Raw genomic sequence first — 16,413 nt, forward strand, 5'->3', positions numbered from 1 at the left:
TCACAACCCCAAAACAGACTGCAATTGATTACCTTCAGCCGCACAATGCACGTGACGTACAGTTAGCAGGTGAACACAATCAGGACACACAAAGTGCACAAGCGCAGAAAGCAACAACAGTGGGTGTCGGGCCACCAGCTCAGAATGGATGCTTAGGTGTGTGGCCTGCAGCACGCTTATGCCGCTGTGTTTAATCCATGCTGCCGCTGCCTGATATGGACCAGAGACTCTCCAAGGGTCAGCCTCTGCGTCGTATTCACTTGTCTCGGAAGTCTAAAAGTGATGATCGCCCCCCCCCCCCTCCCGCGTCTTTCGAAGCAAGCCTCGATTCCGTGGGATTCACCTTGCGCATTCATTCCCTGCTGTGTTCCCGTTCGTTCAGATCCACGAGGGGGCGCTGATGTCCCACCCAGCCAAGGTTGCTTTGTGTATTTCTCTTCTGTTAACTGAGAGAGCTCATGTGGAGGAGGGGAGGCCAGCTTCAGAAGGAGAGGGCTGGAGTGGAGGAGGGGAGGCCAGCTTCAGAAGGAGAGGGCTCGAGTGGAGGAGAGAAGGGAAGCTTCAGGGGAGAGGGCTCTGGTGGAGGAGGGAAGGGCAGCTTCAGAAGGAGAGGGCTGGAGTGGAGGAGGGGAGGCCAACTTCAGAAGGAGAGGGCTCGAGTGGAGGAGGGGAGGCCAGCTTCAGAAGGAGAGGGCTCGAGTGGAGGAGAGAAGGGAAGCTTCAGAAGGAGAGGGCTCTGGTGGAGGAGTGGAGGCCAGCTTCAGAAGGAAAGGGGAGGGAAGGGCAGCTTCAGAAGGAGAGGGCTCGAGTGGAGGAGAGAAGGGAAGCTTCAGAGGAGAGGGCTCTGGTGGAGGAGGGAAGGGCAGCTTCAGAAGGAGAGGGCTTGAGTGGAGGAGGGGAGGCCAACTTCAGAAGGAGAGGGCTCGAGTGGAGGAGGGGAGGCCAGCTTCAGAAGGAGAGGGCTCTGGTGGAGGAGTGGAGGCCAGCCTCAGAAGGAGAGAGATCTGGTGGAGGAGGGGAGGCCAGCTTCAGAGGGAGAGGGCTCGAGTGGAGGGGAGGGAGGCCATCTGCTGAGGGAGCGGGCTGTGGTGGAGGAGGGGAGGCCAGCTTCAGAAGGAGAGGGCTCTGGTGGAGGAGGGGAGACCAGCTTCAGAAGGAGAGGGCTCGAGTGGAGGAGGGGAGGCCAGCTTCAGAAGGAGAGGGCTCGAGTGGAGGAGGGAAGGGCAGCTTCAGAAGGAGAGGGCTCTGGTGGAGGAGGGGAGGCCAGCTTCAGAAGGAGAGGGCTTTAGTGGAGGAGGGGAGGCCAGCTTCAGAAGGAGAGGGCTCGAGTGGAGGAGAGAAGGGCAGCTTCAGAAGGAGAGAGCTCTGGTGGAGGAGGAGAGGCCAGCTTCAGAAGGAGTGGGCTCGAGTGGAGGAGGGGAGGCCAGCTTCAGAAGGAGAGGGCTCTGGTTGAGGAGTGGAGGCTAGCTTCAGAAGGAGAGAGCTCTGGTGGAGGAGGGGAGGCCAGCTTCAGAAGGAGAGGGCTCGAGTGGAGGAGGGAAAGGCAGCTTCAGAAGGAGAGGGCTCTGGTGGAGGAGGGGAGGCCAGCTTCAGAAGGAGAGGGCTCTGGTGGAGGAGGGGAGGCCAGCTTCAGAAGGAGAGGGCTCGAGTGGAGGAGGGAAGGGCAGCTTCAGAAGGAGAGGGCTCGAGTGGAGGAGAGAAGGGCAGCTTCAGAAGGAGAGGGCTCGAGTGGAGGAGGAAAAGGCAGCTTCAGAAGGAGAGGGCTCTGGTGGAGGAGGGGAGGCCAGCTTCAGAAGGAGAGGGCTCTGGTGGAGGAGGGGAGGCCAGCTTCAGAAGGAGAGAGGTCTGGTGGAGGAGGGGAGGCCAGCTTCAGAAGGAGAGGGCTCGAGTGGAGGAGGGGAGGCCAGCTTCAGAGGGAGAGGGCTCGAGTGGAGGAGGGAAGGGCAGCTTCAGTAGGAGAGGGCTGGAGTGGAGGAGGGGAGGCCAGCTTCAGAAGAGAGGGCTCTGGTGGAGGAGGGGAGGCCAGCTTCAGAAGGAGAGGGCTCTGCTGGTGGACGAGGGGGGTCTGATAGCTGCAGAACAACCCCCGTTGTACTGCACATCTAGCTGCTGTGCTGGTCTGCACTGCCTCCATATTCTGTATTAAGACACACTTGTGAATGGCACCTCTGCTCAGTGCCATTTAAAGTGGCCACAAGCTACAGAGACCGGATGCCCATGTCACAGCGCCTGCAGTGCCAGCATCTATTTTCAAAAGACATCCTTGGAAAGGAGCGGGGTTTATTGATGGGATATTGGCGTAGGGCAGTGCAGCAAGGCACCTTGCTGTGCTGCCCTACGCGAAATTGAAAGGGCAGGAAAGCACCGTATTTATGCCGTACGGCGCATTCCTGTCCATTCCCCCAGCACTGGTGCACAATGAGCTGCCTAGCGCCAACGTAGGTGCCCTTGCAACATGGTGCAAGGATGCCTCTGTTGATTGCAGGATTGTTTTTTGTGCAGGAAGGGGAACCTTCCTGCACTAAAACAATTCTAAGAGGCGTTGTTCTCTTTCTATGTGTGACGCAGAGTGCAGCACACATGGAAAGAGCAAAAAATGAGGAGAAATAAGCATATTTACTCCTTACCTCGGGAGGTGTACGGATTTGGCACTTCCACAGGTTTATATCACTTTGCAAATCTGGGGCAGCATCAAATTTCAAGGGTGTTGTGAGGGGAAAACCATCCGCAATGCCCATGGAACACCTCCTGGGTGCAGAGTAAGTCGGCGCAGCGATTTACACAGGGTGGCTTTACGTGGCTTCATAAATCCAAATGAGAGCTCCGCACCACTCATGTACCACTTTACGAGGTGCAAAACTGCTGCAGGGCTCTCATAAATAAACCCCCAGATGCACACAGAGGCAGGCAGCGCCATGGTAACGTGAAGGATTCCCGCCATGGGCCACTAGGGATGGGATTGAGTCAGTGACTGGTGGCTCTGCCTATCCCTCGCGGTTTTTAAGAGGGCAGAAGGTTACACTGCTTCTGTGAATCTGCTCATTTACTCTTTGTGCTGTGCTGGGTCCTATTGTGTCACTGGTTTAAATACCTGAGAAACAAGGTCCTTGCTGTTGGATAAACATGGGAAGTGGTTAAAGGTGCCACACTTTATATGGAGCATCATAGGGTAGTACAAGGACGCTGTGACTTGATACTGAAGGTGCAGTGGCCCCAGGGCCCATAAGCGTGATGGGCCCATCGCAATCCAGTTGTGCCTATCACTATCCTAACGGGTCAGAGGGGGCCCGTTCCCTTACGCGCATTAGGACCAGTTACACCCTACCTGCAGGTCCTGGAGGGAAATGTTTACACCCCGTATTTATGGCTTAGGCATGCCATATATTTATATAAAGTGAGTCTAGTACAGCACTGGCTGCTCTTCCCTCCCTGGCCTGGAACCCTGGTGGAAAGAGGATAAATGCACTGCATCACGGTGTGCTAAGCACTGCTAATGTCTAAAGCTGTACCACTGTGCACACGCAGTGTGCCAACCCATAGAGCCTTTACCACTGTGCAGTGTGCCAACCCACAGAGCTGTACCACTGCGCACGTGCAGTCTTCCAACCCATAGAGCTGTACAACTGCACGTGCAGTCTGACAACCAATAGAGCTGTACCACTGCGCACGTGCAGTCTGCCAACCCATAGAGCTGTACCACTGCGCACGTGCACTCTGCCAACCCATAGAGCTGTACCACTGTGCATGCGCAGTCTGCCAGAGCATACAGCTGCACCGCTGCACATGCGCATTCTGCCATGTGCCGCTATCTTATGCAACCTTCCAATGCGTAGAGCTGTACTACTACGTATGCACAGTCTGCAAGTGCAAATGCCTCAGGGCTTTAAGTGGGATGAAAAAACTGGGGGGGGGGGGTCTCTCAAAGGGACGTGGCCAATGTAATTAAGGGCGTGGCTTAAAAACATGTAAGCTAAAAATCTGCGCTTAGAGTAGTGTGCCACGCGACTGGTATTTTGCTGTTTCTGCCATTGCATCCATATATAGGATACAACAAGTAACATCATACCTACAACAAGTCAGGACTATTGGCTTTGTCAATGGTCTTTAGTTGCATAAGATACATAAGCAGCACCTATGGCTTGTATATAATATTGCAACAGCTTCCACTTAAAGCCCTGGTGAAACCACGACAATTTTGCGGCTCCTGAGATTCAAAAAGAGAAGGGAAATCCAGAGAGAAAATGACTCTAAAGGATTTTCCATCCCCCACAACGCTCAACTGGCATGACGTCATGCCATAACTTCTCCACTAGTGAGAAGTGAGCAGTGTGAGCACGCCAACATCGATGTGCATGCTGTCACTGCAGTCCGGAAAAAATAGGCCGCCTGTGCCAGGGCACAAAAGAGCCCGATAAGAGACCAGTTTCGAGGCCTCTTTTAAGAAACTGCCGGTGCTCAGCACCGGTGAGACCCGGCCCACTTAGAGCCCTGGCCTAGACCCGTACTGCTGAGCACGCAGTCTGCCAAGAAATAGAGCTGCACCATTGTGCATGTGCAGTGTGCCAAAGAATAGAGCTGTGCAGCTGCGCATGCGCATTCTGCCAACGCATAGAGATCTATCGCTGGCTCTGTATATACTATACCAAAATGAGGTATAGTGTGCACAGAGTCCAGTGGAACCCCAAAGGTAGGCAGAGGTAAAGTAGATAACACCTCACTCTCTATTTGTGGTAGTGTGCTCGAGCAGTATAGGGGGACAGTATTAAGCATTTGTTGTACACACTCAGTCAGCAAATGAATTCACACACTCAAAGACTGAACTTCAGACCAATTGGTTTAGTATAAAAATATTCTTTTAGTTATTTTGTTTCCTAGAACCAAGCAAGCCTGGCACAGGTAAGTTGATAAATACTTTGCAGTAAATATACAGTTTGAAATGCAATTGTAAATGTACTTTGAAATGGTTACAGTTTGAATTACTGGTAATGCAATACTGTGAAGTGCTGTACATAAACTTTGTATCGAATTTGCAATGAAAATTACAGGTAAGTTACTTTTATGTTACTTTTGAGATTACTTTTTAGATGGCTTTTTCTACTCAGTGTGATATGCCTGGATATCACACTGGGACATTTCCTAGAGAAAGGGTAAGTAAAATCAGTTTTGCACAATTGTTATTTTTCAGGTTTCCATACAAATCAACTCCACATTTGGAACATTTTTCAGAGAAAACCAGTCAATAGGTTCCTATGGAGAGAAATGAAGTTAACGGTCACCAGGTAAGTAATCGGTCTTTGGAGTTGTGCTTCTGGGGTTAGAACAAGGGTTTCCCGGGGTCAAGGATGCACTCTTGCTACACGCTAAGCGGCACTAGGGCCGCCAGGTGCAGTGTGCTGAGGCCCAATGTTATCCAATGAGGGATAGGGGGCCTCCGGTTGGTGGCTGCTGGCAAGCAAGCCACTGGGTTGTGGGAGCAAAGCTCCTGGACTTTAGCTGAAGGCAAATGGAGAAACAAAGTAGCATCAAAGTTGCATCCTCAGCGGCACTAGGGCGGCCGGGTGCAGGGTGCTGTTTCAAGATCGGGTGCCCTGTTGATTTCAATGGGGAACATCTGGTTTGCAAAGGCACTGCAGGCTCGGGAACGAAGGGCTTCTGGGTGCAACCACCACTTCGAGAGGTAAGTTGGGAAGTTATGGGTTGGTTAGGCACCGTCGGTTTGGGCACACAAGGCCGTGGGGCGTCAGGTGCAGGGATGCCTTTTGGGGCTGGATCTTCTTACCAGCTCCTGGTCGCAGTTAGCGGGGCCTTCAGGATTTAGGCTGCAGGCGTCAGCTGGAGGCTTGTGGCAGGCAAGGGGACACCGGATCTCGGATCAGGATTGCCGGGGTGACCTCCTCGTGGTGTTTGCCCACTTGAGCTTGGGCCGTGGACAGCGGGTGCAGAGTGGGGCAGATCCTCGGTGTCCGGTAGGAGCCAGAGTTTGCAGATGAACAAATCCGGTGTTCACGGGAGACAAAGTCTTTGTAGTTGAAGGCAGGCAGGTCCTCTGGGGTTTTTTAGGTTGCTGGCTGCAGGACACACCGGGATTTCGCAGGAGCTGATTCGAGGGGGAGACAGGCCGGTAAGGCTAGGGCCAAGTCAGTGAGCGTCTTCCTCTTGTTAGCTGCTGCACTGCTGTTCGACCCTTCTTCTTATTATTATTGTTGCAGCTTCTTGTCTGAAGAAGAAAGGTCCAGGGGTGCCCCTAAATACTAGATTTAGGGGCTTTACAGGTAGGTAAAAGGCAGGGACCAATGGGTCCCCTTCCTGGGGTGGTACACCCCCTATTATACCACCCTCCAGTGGGAGTGGGTCAAGAGCCTGTCCCTGGTTGGCTGAGTCCCCCATCTGCAAGATAACGGGGACTGGGAGATGTGCTTCACCTCGCCTCCCCCACCTGAGAGGTGGAGTTGACAGAGTTGGGCACACCTCTCTTCCTCACTTGTTTTTCCTGTCGGTTCTCCTGCCCAAAGTGGGGGTCAGAACCAGTGGGGACCAGTTGCTGAAAGCAGCAAATGGCCTGGGGAAGCTCACAAAGGTGGCAACCCTTTGAAGCTTCCCTTCGTGGACCCTGCCCATCCTGGGGAAGGAGGCTTGGCACCTCATCCCAGGATGTGCATTGTTTCAGGCCCCAGAGAGCAGCAGGCTCTCAACCCAGTGGTCCAGAAACATGTCTGTTGGTGGCAGCTGAGAGCAGCCACTCAGCCTGGACACTAGGGGTAGGTTTGTTTTCAGGGGGCAGCTCTAAGATTCCCTCTGTGTGCATTTTTTTATCAAATCCCACACTGGCATCAGTGTGGGATTTAATGTGCTGAGATGTTTGATACCAAACTTCTCAGTTTTCAGTGCAGCCATTATGGTGCTGTGGAGCTTGTAATGACAAACTCCCAGCACCATATACTCTTAATGGCAGCACTGCACTTACAATGTCCACGAATGGACTTAGACACTGTAGGGGTACAGGGCTCATGCACCTGTTCCCTCACCACTGGTATAGGGCACCTAGCTAGAGGGGTGACTGATCTATGCCAGGCCAGTGGGTTGTAGGCATGGCATACAGGGAAGTGTGCCATGTCGGCTCTTCACTTTGTTCTGCACCAAAACACGCAGCCTGCAAAGGAAGTGTGTGTGTAAAGGTACAGGGCCTCTAAGGGTGGCACAATAAGTGCTGCAGCCCTTAGAGGTCTTCCCTGGTCACAGTGCCCGGGGTGCCTGTGGTACCATTTGCCAGGGGCTGACCTGTGGCCAGAGATGCCAATTGGGTTCGTTTTGGGGAAAGAACACAGGCCCTGGGAACCTGATTGGCAGGGACCCAGGGTACATCAAGTCAAAGTGCATCAGTAGTCTGGCAAAAAAGTGGGGGCGTTACTGCAACAGAAACTCACTTTCCTACACTGTGCACAAGCAATCTTCCAATGCGTAGGGCTGTACTACTGCGCACGCACAGCCTGCCAATGAATGAATACATTTTTATTGCGAGATTATTTAAATCATTGCAACCCTTCAACCAGTACAATCGCTATGATAAAAAAAATAAAACAAAACTTGTGCAAAAAGCACGTTGTAGTACTTTCATACAAACTGTACGTTTAGAATATGCAAATAATGACAAAAAATAGTAAAAATGAATAAAAGCTATAAAAACACATTAATCCGTAATATTAATTAAATGTGGGAGCTGCTTACATCAATGTGCAGGTGGGCGTGGCAAGAACTTCTCTTCTAATTGAGAACCAGCTTATGGAGAGCAAAGCACCTGAGCATTGAGGAAGCAATAGACTGGGCTACGAGGAGATGTGGAGGATTCCACACCTGAAAGAGAAAGGCCAGCAGAGCTGGGGGAAGTCAGTTAGAAGCGATACCTTAGAAAATGTTTGTTTATTTAAATTCATATTGTGCAAATAACATCTCATATAAAAGCACTGACCCCACTCCTGTTATGCTAAGTATCTTTAAGCGTATGTACTCTGAGCTTCCAGGAATAAGAGGGAAAAAGACAGAACTAAACCTTATAAGCCAAACAGAATCATCTAGTGGAGCACGAGGCTCAAGTGCAAAGTAAACTGATGACTCAAGCTCTAGGGACTGATGAAGACATGGGGGACCACCTTCCTGCGGGTCACTACAGACGCTGTTTCCATTCCTGGAATGTTGAGAGATGCCCTAGTGCATTCTGGGTCTTGTAATCTCTTGTTTTGCTTTATTTGAACTAATTAGACCAACACACCTGAAAGCAGTGACTTGTAGCTGAACAGTTCAGGGCTGGAGACAGTGTCCTTGGTGATCTGGAGAGAGGAGGTGGTCACCCTATGGAGACGGGGCCTACAGGACTCGAAGGGCACAACAGCCTTTTTATTCTCTGGGACGCAAGTAGTCTTTTCTCAGGTCTTGCCTGAGCCAGCGCATGCGCTGCTCTGCGAGACATTTAGTAAGCGGGTTTTTAAAGTGCTTCCAAAGGCTTTTGCCGGCCACCAGCGTGCGGTTACCCGCGCGTGCACGCACGCAACAGCCATCTGGCATTCCACTCGCTCTCCCATGCCTCAACGCACGGCTGGTGGTGCATCAGTCACTCGGATGGCGCTAGCAACGTGTCTGACACTTACACAGACCCTGTGGGCTCTGTAGAGCAACAGGCCTGCCATCTGTCATACTCTGCCCCAGCCCTGCTGACCTTAAAGAGATGCTGCCCTTGAGAGAATGGTCCAGAATTTCCCACAGAACACTACTCTCAGACTGTGTCTCTGTCTGTCCCTTGCTCTCTTTCTATCTACCCACTCTCTGTATCCCTCTCCTCATTCTCATTCCTTTGTCTCCCCCACCTTTCTTTTCTCTCAGCTCCCCCCCACCTCCTCCTTTTCTTCATCTTTCACTGTCAGGTAGAAGTGTTGGAGGGAACGGCAGGTGTGTCTGGCTTTATTTCAGTTGGGCCCTGGTGCTCCCTTACAGCTCCCTGTCGAGCTGGATGCTGCCTCCCACTGTCCTGTCCCACAGGAATACTCATTGCTGTCGGAACTGTTGAACTGGAGCAGAGTCAGTCATATCAGCTTTTCTTAAATCTAAGGCCCTTTCAGAACCACCGCTGGCCGTTTAGGAGGCACACATCTGTTGCACGCTTCCCCAGCCCCGCCAGCCTTCAGGAACCAATGACTTCTTAGTACCACCTTGTCTTCATTCGTAACTTTCCAGGAGGACTGGCCCTTATACTTTAGTTGTTACACTGTTAGCTTTTTAGGTCGAGGACCGCCGGTCTGCCGAAGGCAGAACCGGAAGTCGGAGATTTAAAGACTTGGAGAAGAGGGGCTTGAACCCGCCCCTCTTCTCCCCTGTTCTCCATTGGCTGGCCTCTTGAATGCTGGCCAGCCATTGGAGAAGAGGTCCCGTCACTCCGATCAGGCCCCGTCCTTTTCGGATCGGGGGGCGTGTTTTTTTCAGAAAGTCTAATTATCTCCTCCAGCCAATGGCAAGAGGAGATAACAGAAAAACACGACCCCGAATCCGAAAACGCCACTGCGTTTCTCCGAGGCATTTCTGCTTCGCCTCGGAGAAAGGCGGTGGTGTCTTCCGGTGCCCTCGGCTTGTTCCTCTTTACTTGTTGATAATGGTGCGGGATCTTGCTGCTCTGATACCCCTCCGGTACGTAATTCAATTTCTGCTTCCTTGCTGTCTCCGGGTATGTCCTCCACTAATAGAGAATCTAGACAGATGGTCCTGAATCCGTGCTCCTCTGTCCAGATTTAGGGGCACATTGTTAAGAGGTTAAAACGCACGCGAACGCAATGCAATTAACTCTCTGCTGCGAAAACATTCCCCCTCGCGCCCATTTGTATCTCCTCTTTGTCACTGTACTTAACGTGTGTGTGTTCCAGACCTCTCCTGTTTTTAAACAATTACCCCGCCCTCCTACTATAGCAATGCAAATAACGCTCTGCTTTGAAAAAAATCACTCTAGCCCATTTGTGTCTCGTCTTTGTTCCTGTTCTTATCACGTGTGAGTTCCAGACCTCTCCTGTTTCCATAGTCCTGTTCTGCCCTCCTACTATACCAGTGCAAATAACGCTCTGCAGCGGAAAACTTCACCCTTTCGCCCATTTGCCCATTTGTGTTTTGCGTTTGTCACTGTCCTTATTTTGTGTGTTCCATATTTCTCCTGTTCCCATACTCCTATCCCACCCTCCTAAAACTAGCTATTTTGTTTTTTTCAAAAGGCGTGTGTTTTGTTGGTGCGTCTTCTACCCGGCTGTCTCGGCTGCGATGACAATAATCTGTTGTTTTTCTGACTATGATGTTGTCTGCACCGTCGTGATTCCAGAGATGCCAGTCTATGATTACTGTTGATGTGGCACCATCACATAATGCCTATCTTACTAGCAGACTTACTAGTTATTCTGTTCCACGAAATCCAGAAGCAACAATTTGCGTGCAGTTTCCCATCTTGGGAAAGCTTACACATTTACTCCTGGTACAGGAAGGAGTAAACGTATTTTAAGGGTGGAAGTGCATAGGAAGAACCGACAAAAAAAATCGGTGGGTTTAGGTGGAAGAAGATTTTAAAAAGTTTGAATGTGAAAATGTGTTTTCGCGTCACACTTGTGCACGTCCCGTTGGTGTCTCCGTTCCCCCAGCTGCTGCCATGAATCAGTGTTAATGGCCCATCAGCGGGAGGCGCCGCTTCGCACAATGTGTACAGACGGAAAGCCTCCCTTTGTGTAGGCGAGTGCCAGGGAGCCAGCTTCGCACATGCCTGCTAGATGTCCTGTTCAGAGCCTGCTGGGGGTCGGGGTGGGTTTTCGGGTGCTATCCGGTGTGCTTCATTCTGTTTGTTGGCTTCATTCTGTTTGTTGTGCAGCTGTTAGCATCACAGGTGGACCCCGATTGCATCCACGGACATGGAAGTCCAGAGAGCCCTTGGAGGCGGCAGTGAGGAGCGACGCGTGCTTCCGGATAATGACGTCCTCGTGACTATTTTGACTACGCTTAGCTTGCAGCCACCAGTTATCTAGGCTAAATTACCTCCTACCCGGATTGTGTTCATCATAAAAAGATTCAACTCGGTTTTCTCATAAACCATTGGTCACCTGGTTAAGGGTGCCAGGTGGTTCATGTCATCAGGGGAACCTTTCACCAGATTTTTGGTCGAAACAAATTATTGTCGTGCGGCAACTGAGTTCTGGGGTGTGGCGAGCAGTGGGTTGGAAAATGGTGTCCGTGATGAGAAAAAGCCCTGTAGTGACCTTACACAAGGGTTTTAGAAATGTTGCAAACCCTGGACAACTTTCAATTCCTTTATTTACAGCCTATTTTGTGCTTGCATTACATTCTGTAGACAAAAAAAACGAAAAACAACCCATCCCTACCCGAATTTGGATTGATGCCATTTCCAGTCCCTCTGCGCTTGATGTCCTAATTGTCTTTTATGGGCGTCACTCACAAAGGTCTGCATATAAATTAGTAATTTACAACTATTAAAAGGTGCACTCACGCATAGTCCTCATTTCTACATGTATGCAAATCCATGTGATTCATCTCTGCATGGAACAAAATATACATATATGCATAATATTCACATAGCATAATTACTAGTTCCATTTTAAATTGATTTGGGGCAACAAAATTCATCAACTTCTATATTTCTCGGACGACAGGATTTTCCCTCTATTTCCCACACGTACTCCATCCAGGCCTCCAGATTGGCCTCCAACAGTTTCCATACAAATAACACTAGGTTGATTCGAGTGTAAATCGAGTTCTCGGATAATTCTGGCACAGGAATACCTAAATGTTCATGAATGTTTAAAATATGCGCCACTTTCTGCCTGGTAACCTTATTTTCATTACTTTCTTTTTGCCGCCCTATTGACCCTTCCCTTTCTCCTTGGAGTACCACAAATGAAAAGCGTGGATTGTAACAACTGTGTGCATGTCACGCCTCTGCATATTGTGCATGTGCTGCATACATTTATGCATGCAAAGGATGTGCATAGAATAATAATAACGAAAATCCCCAAGGTTTGATTACTGTGTCCTTGGTAATGATCAACAAAGCACCGTTAGTAGGCGAGTCTCAATATGATTAATAGGAATAGGAGTCTGATGTCGAGCACTGACGTTTCAGTGATATGGCTTGAGAGAAAGATTGATAGTTGTTTCAGGGGTTGTTTTAAGGAATTCTAAGATTTTGGAAGTCTAGCTATACACACACCTGCAAGATTTTAGCTACACAATGGAGACCAGCGATAGGACGAAAAATATTGCCGTGGTGAGGCTTAGATTTAGCGTTATTGAATAGCCGTAATTAACCTCTTTGAACAATGCCTTGGTCTATAGAAATGTGTATAGACAGAAGAAGTGTTGTCCTAGGGGCAAAGTGAAAGACACGAGATCGAGGCTTGTAAATACAGGCTGCAGAGCACACCACGATGAGAGTGCTGAACAGAGCTATGGGATAGAGCAGCAGGACTAGGGAGGGAACAGACGAGTAAACCTGGACGCACGCTCATAGTCATGAGCAATGCCAATAGCTCTAACTTTAACAAGCATTTACAATGCAATGGTCTTGGCATTGGTAAAGTTGGAGCTATTGGCATTGCTCATGACATTATTTATGTTTTTGTTTTTAAAACATTTAAAGAAACATCATTGTCATGAGCAATGCCAATAGCTCTAACTTTAACAATGCCGAGACCGTTGCATTGTAAATGCTTGTTTAGTCTGTAAGCACTATTTTCTTCAAATAGTTTCTCCTACTGCAGGCACAACATGCTTTTCTGCAACATTCAGCGCTCCATGCTGCTTTCACTTTCTAAGCAGCCCGGGACAATGGTGGCCGCTCCTTAGAATAGGTCTCGCATTTACAAGAGTTTGAGCTATTGGCATTGTACATGACAGGTATACAATAAGGAGCTCTAGAGGGAAAATAGCCCAGGTCGCCCTCCACTCAAATAATCTAACACAACAAAGACCTGGGTATCAGAAGGTATTTTGAGCCATACAGGTTGGTTCCAACCTTGTGGGTCTTTGGTAACGCCCCGAGTCAGAAGATCTTTTATGGGGTAGTTGCCAACTAGTTGGCTACCTTCACTTTCTTAAAAACCAGAAAAAGATGAATGGTTTTACTCTCAGCAGTCTCTCCGATGATCGTAAAGGTGTCTAAACTTAAATGTGGTACACCTAGGGTTTCTCAATACAGTAAACTCATGAGTAAACCGTGAAAAGAACACATAAATGTGAAAAAATGTGAAAGAGACGTGATGGCACCTCACGTGCGCAACCCCAATTGAGCTTGCTGGCTGGTACTCGTCAGCATTGCCCACTCTTCTCATCATCGGCAGCCATCACGCTCAAAAATAATAATAAAGAAGAAGTGTCCAGAAAGAAAAACAAATTGTGTGACTAAATAGTGAGCGTTAAAAAGTGAAATAGGTCCACCCACTACAGGTTCAAACTTTATTCCTCCTTAGGAGTGCACCTACTTCAATGTTTAAAAAGGTTGCTAAAAATGCATACCCTCCTTAGATGCCAACATGTTTCATCGCCTGAATTCTTTAAGGCGATTTCGTCAGGGCAACGACAGTTGCTTGGCACACGATAAGGACACTTCTTAAAATCACGTACGGAGACTGCCAAAAGTAAAAGACATACACACATAACACTTAACTATGGTGTTCAACCCTGCTTCTTAGAAACACCCGTGTTCTATCAGGTATGTCTCGTGAATGCATCATTCCCTTACCCTCGTGGAGCCTTGGCCTCGCGTACCAGCTCTATGAATGAGGTATCCAATAGGCTCCCTATGTGAGTCCTCGGGGTTCTGTGTGGCATTCCCCCGTAATGCCAACCTGTTAATAGTTTTCAACAATAATACAAAGTTATTTTATATTCCATTTCAACCTATTGTGTGGTCACCCTCGCCATACTAGTATCGCACTGTCTACAGCTTTTCAGAAAGGCTTTAAAAATCAAAGGGTGCTGCTAATGTACCATCGCTGTTTCAGACATCCTCTCTTAACGGAAGGCACAAACCAATTTATCCTCGCTACAACAGTAGTGTTATAACTAAAGCAGAGCCCAGTTTTTCATGCAATCAAGGGGTGGTTTCTAGACCTCAAAGACTGACTTCGATATAACATACTGCAGCCCTCCCCTCTTCCATCACACCTCCTTACCACCTAAAGCCTCACGGAGCTCCTTCTCTCCGCCGGTCACAAGTGTTGTGATCCTGCGGCCCATTTATGCTCGCGCCCCTTACGTATTCCGTTCGGCGCGACGCTAGGCTAGACGCCATCTTTAAATGGGGTAATGTTTCTATAGCTCCAAGTAAGCGCTTAGATAGCCCGGACCTAGGAATTAGTGTCTCTCTCCCAGTCTCTCACTACCATTAAAATCTCGCCCTGATTTCTCAATACAGGCCTAGAAGGAATTAATGTGGTGTGAACCCACAATCACTATAAACCTCCTCGTAACGAGGTAAAAGCAAGCGCCATGATGGATTGGGGGCACTGGTGGGTAACTAACATCCGACCATGTGACAACAAATTTCTTTAATTGAGCACAGACTGCTCAGGGGTAGTGTCCTAGTGTAATCTCCAATCCCCATACACAATATTGTGACTTCAGTGAATTTAGGTGTGGGAGTGGTTGGATGGCATATCCCCTGCTCGGACCCTCCTCTTCACGATGTGAATGCAGTCGCCATCTTGGAGTGGCCGGACTTGCATGTGTTTACAGAGTTATTATGTGTATTTAATTTAGATTACACAGGGGTGGTGTCTTAGTGTTATCTCCAACCGTACGTGATTTTAAGAAGTGTCCTTATCGTGTGCCAAGCAACTGTCGTTGCCCTGACGAAATCGCCTTAAAGAATTCAGGCGATGAAACATGTTGGCATCTAAGGAGGGTATGCATTTTTAGCAACCTTTTTAAACATTGAAGTAGGTGCACTCCTAAGGAGGAATAAAGTTTGAACCTGTAGTGGGTTGACCTATTTCACTTTTTAACGCTCACTATTTAGTCACACAATTTGTTTCACTCAGGTTCCAGAAATTGTACAAGAGAAATGTCCAACTTAATGGAGAGATCTCACTCGGTCAGCAAATTCAATACCCTTAGGTTACACATATACTATATGGTCTGTCATCTAACTGCAAAACTGACTACACAGACCATAAAATCTGAACAGCTATCTCTGCAGACATTACAGGCTAAGGCACCTGACTTTAAAGTTATCCCTTGTGCCACACAGCACTTACTGGCACAGACATGTTACATCAGAGCTACCTGCCACAGCCATTTGGTTCCTGCTGCCTGCTTCTGGGTCACATGACTGGGTGTGGCTGACAGTTGGCTTTTATGTATTCCTCCTACACAGCCGCGCACAATGGGAGTTTAGGTTAGACTGGATGGGCCATCACTGGCAGGATGGGAAGGCAGAGCTGGGCAGAGCCCTATGCAAGTCTGAATTTGCTGTGTCCTGCCTCCAAACAAAAGATTGCATAACCCTTGTAGTTAGTCAGGAGCCGGGGCAGAGAAGGTATGATGCCTGGGACATCAAAGGGAAACATTTAGAAGCTCCCCCCCTTCAAAAGCACAACTGGGTATAAATACTGGACCTGAGACACCCACACTTCAGTACACTTCTGGACCTATGGATAATCTTTCATGATGAAGGACTGCTGTGTTGCTGAAAGGACTACCACTCTGCTGGACTGCTGCTCTGAAGGACTGCAGCACTACTGTGCTGACCTGCTGCCCTCCTGCCTGAGTGAGAAGGACTGGACCTGCATCTGCTGAACCCAGGGCCACCTGAGTAATTCCAAGGGCTAGTTGGCTGTCCTCCTGACAAAAGCCTCACGGCCAGCAGGCTCCAACAACCTTGAACCCAGCATCTGAATTATGCCATCTGTGAGTCCTACCCTGCGAAGTGGTGAACCAGCAGAACCGGCGCATGCCCTCTGCTGCATGGTGCAACCCCTCGCATCCTACAGCCTCAACAAACCACCACTGCACAATGCATCCTCAGCGCAGGTCCATGCTTCCCTCATCGACTGCAACCTCAACGAAAACGATGTACTCCACATCACAGCCTCAACCGACTTTGTGACGCAGCTCCCCGAATACGTAACACATCCTGGACACTGAAATTTGCATCAAAAACCCCTTGTGAACAGATCCTTGACGATGACGCCGGACCTCACATTGACGCCTCGCAGTACCTGGGAATCAACAAGTCGCTTCGGCTGCGTTACGCATCTTCGGCGCAGAACCTACCAAGGTTCCAAAACCTGGATTCAAGGTGCTTTTGTTCAGCAGGCCTAACTGGGTCCCTGTAGCCAGTGCACGCTTCATAGCAGTGAACCTGAACTTGTCACCGTGTTCTTT

The sequence above is a fragment of the Triturus cristatus genome, chromosome 11 (genome assembly GCF_964204655.1).
Source record: "Triturus cristatus chromosome 11, aTriCri1.1, whole genome shotgun sequence".
Taxonomy (NCBI): Eukaryota; Metazoa; Chordata; class Amphibia; order Caudata; family Salamandridae; genus Triturus; species Triturus cristatus.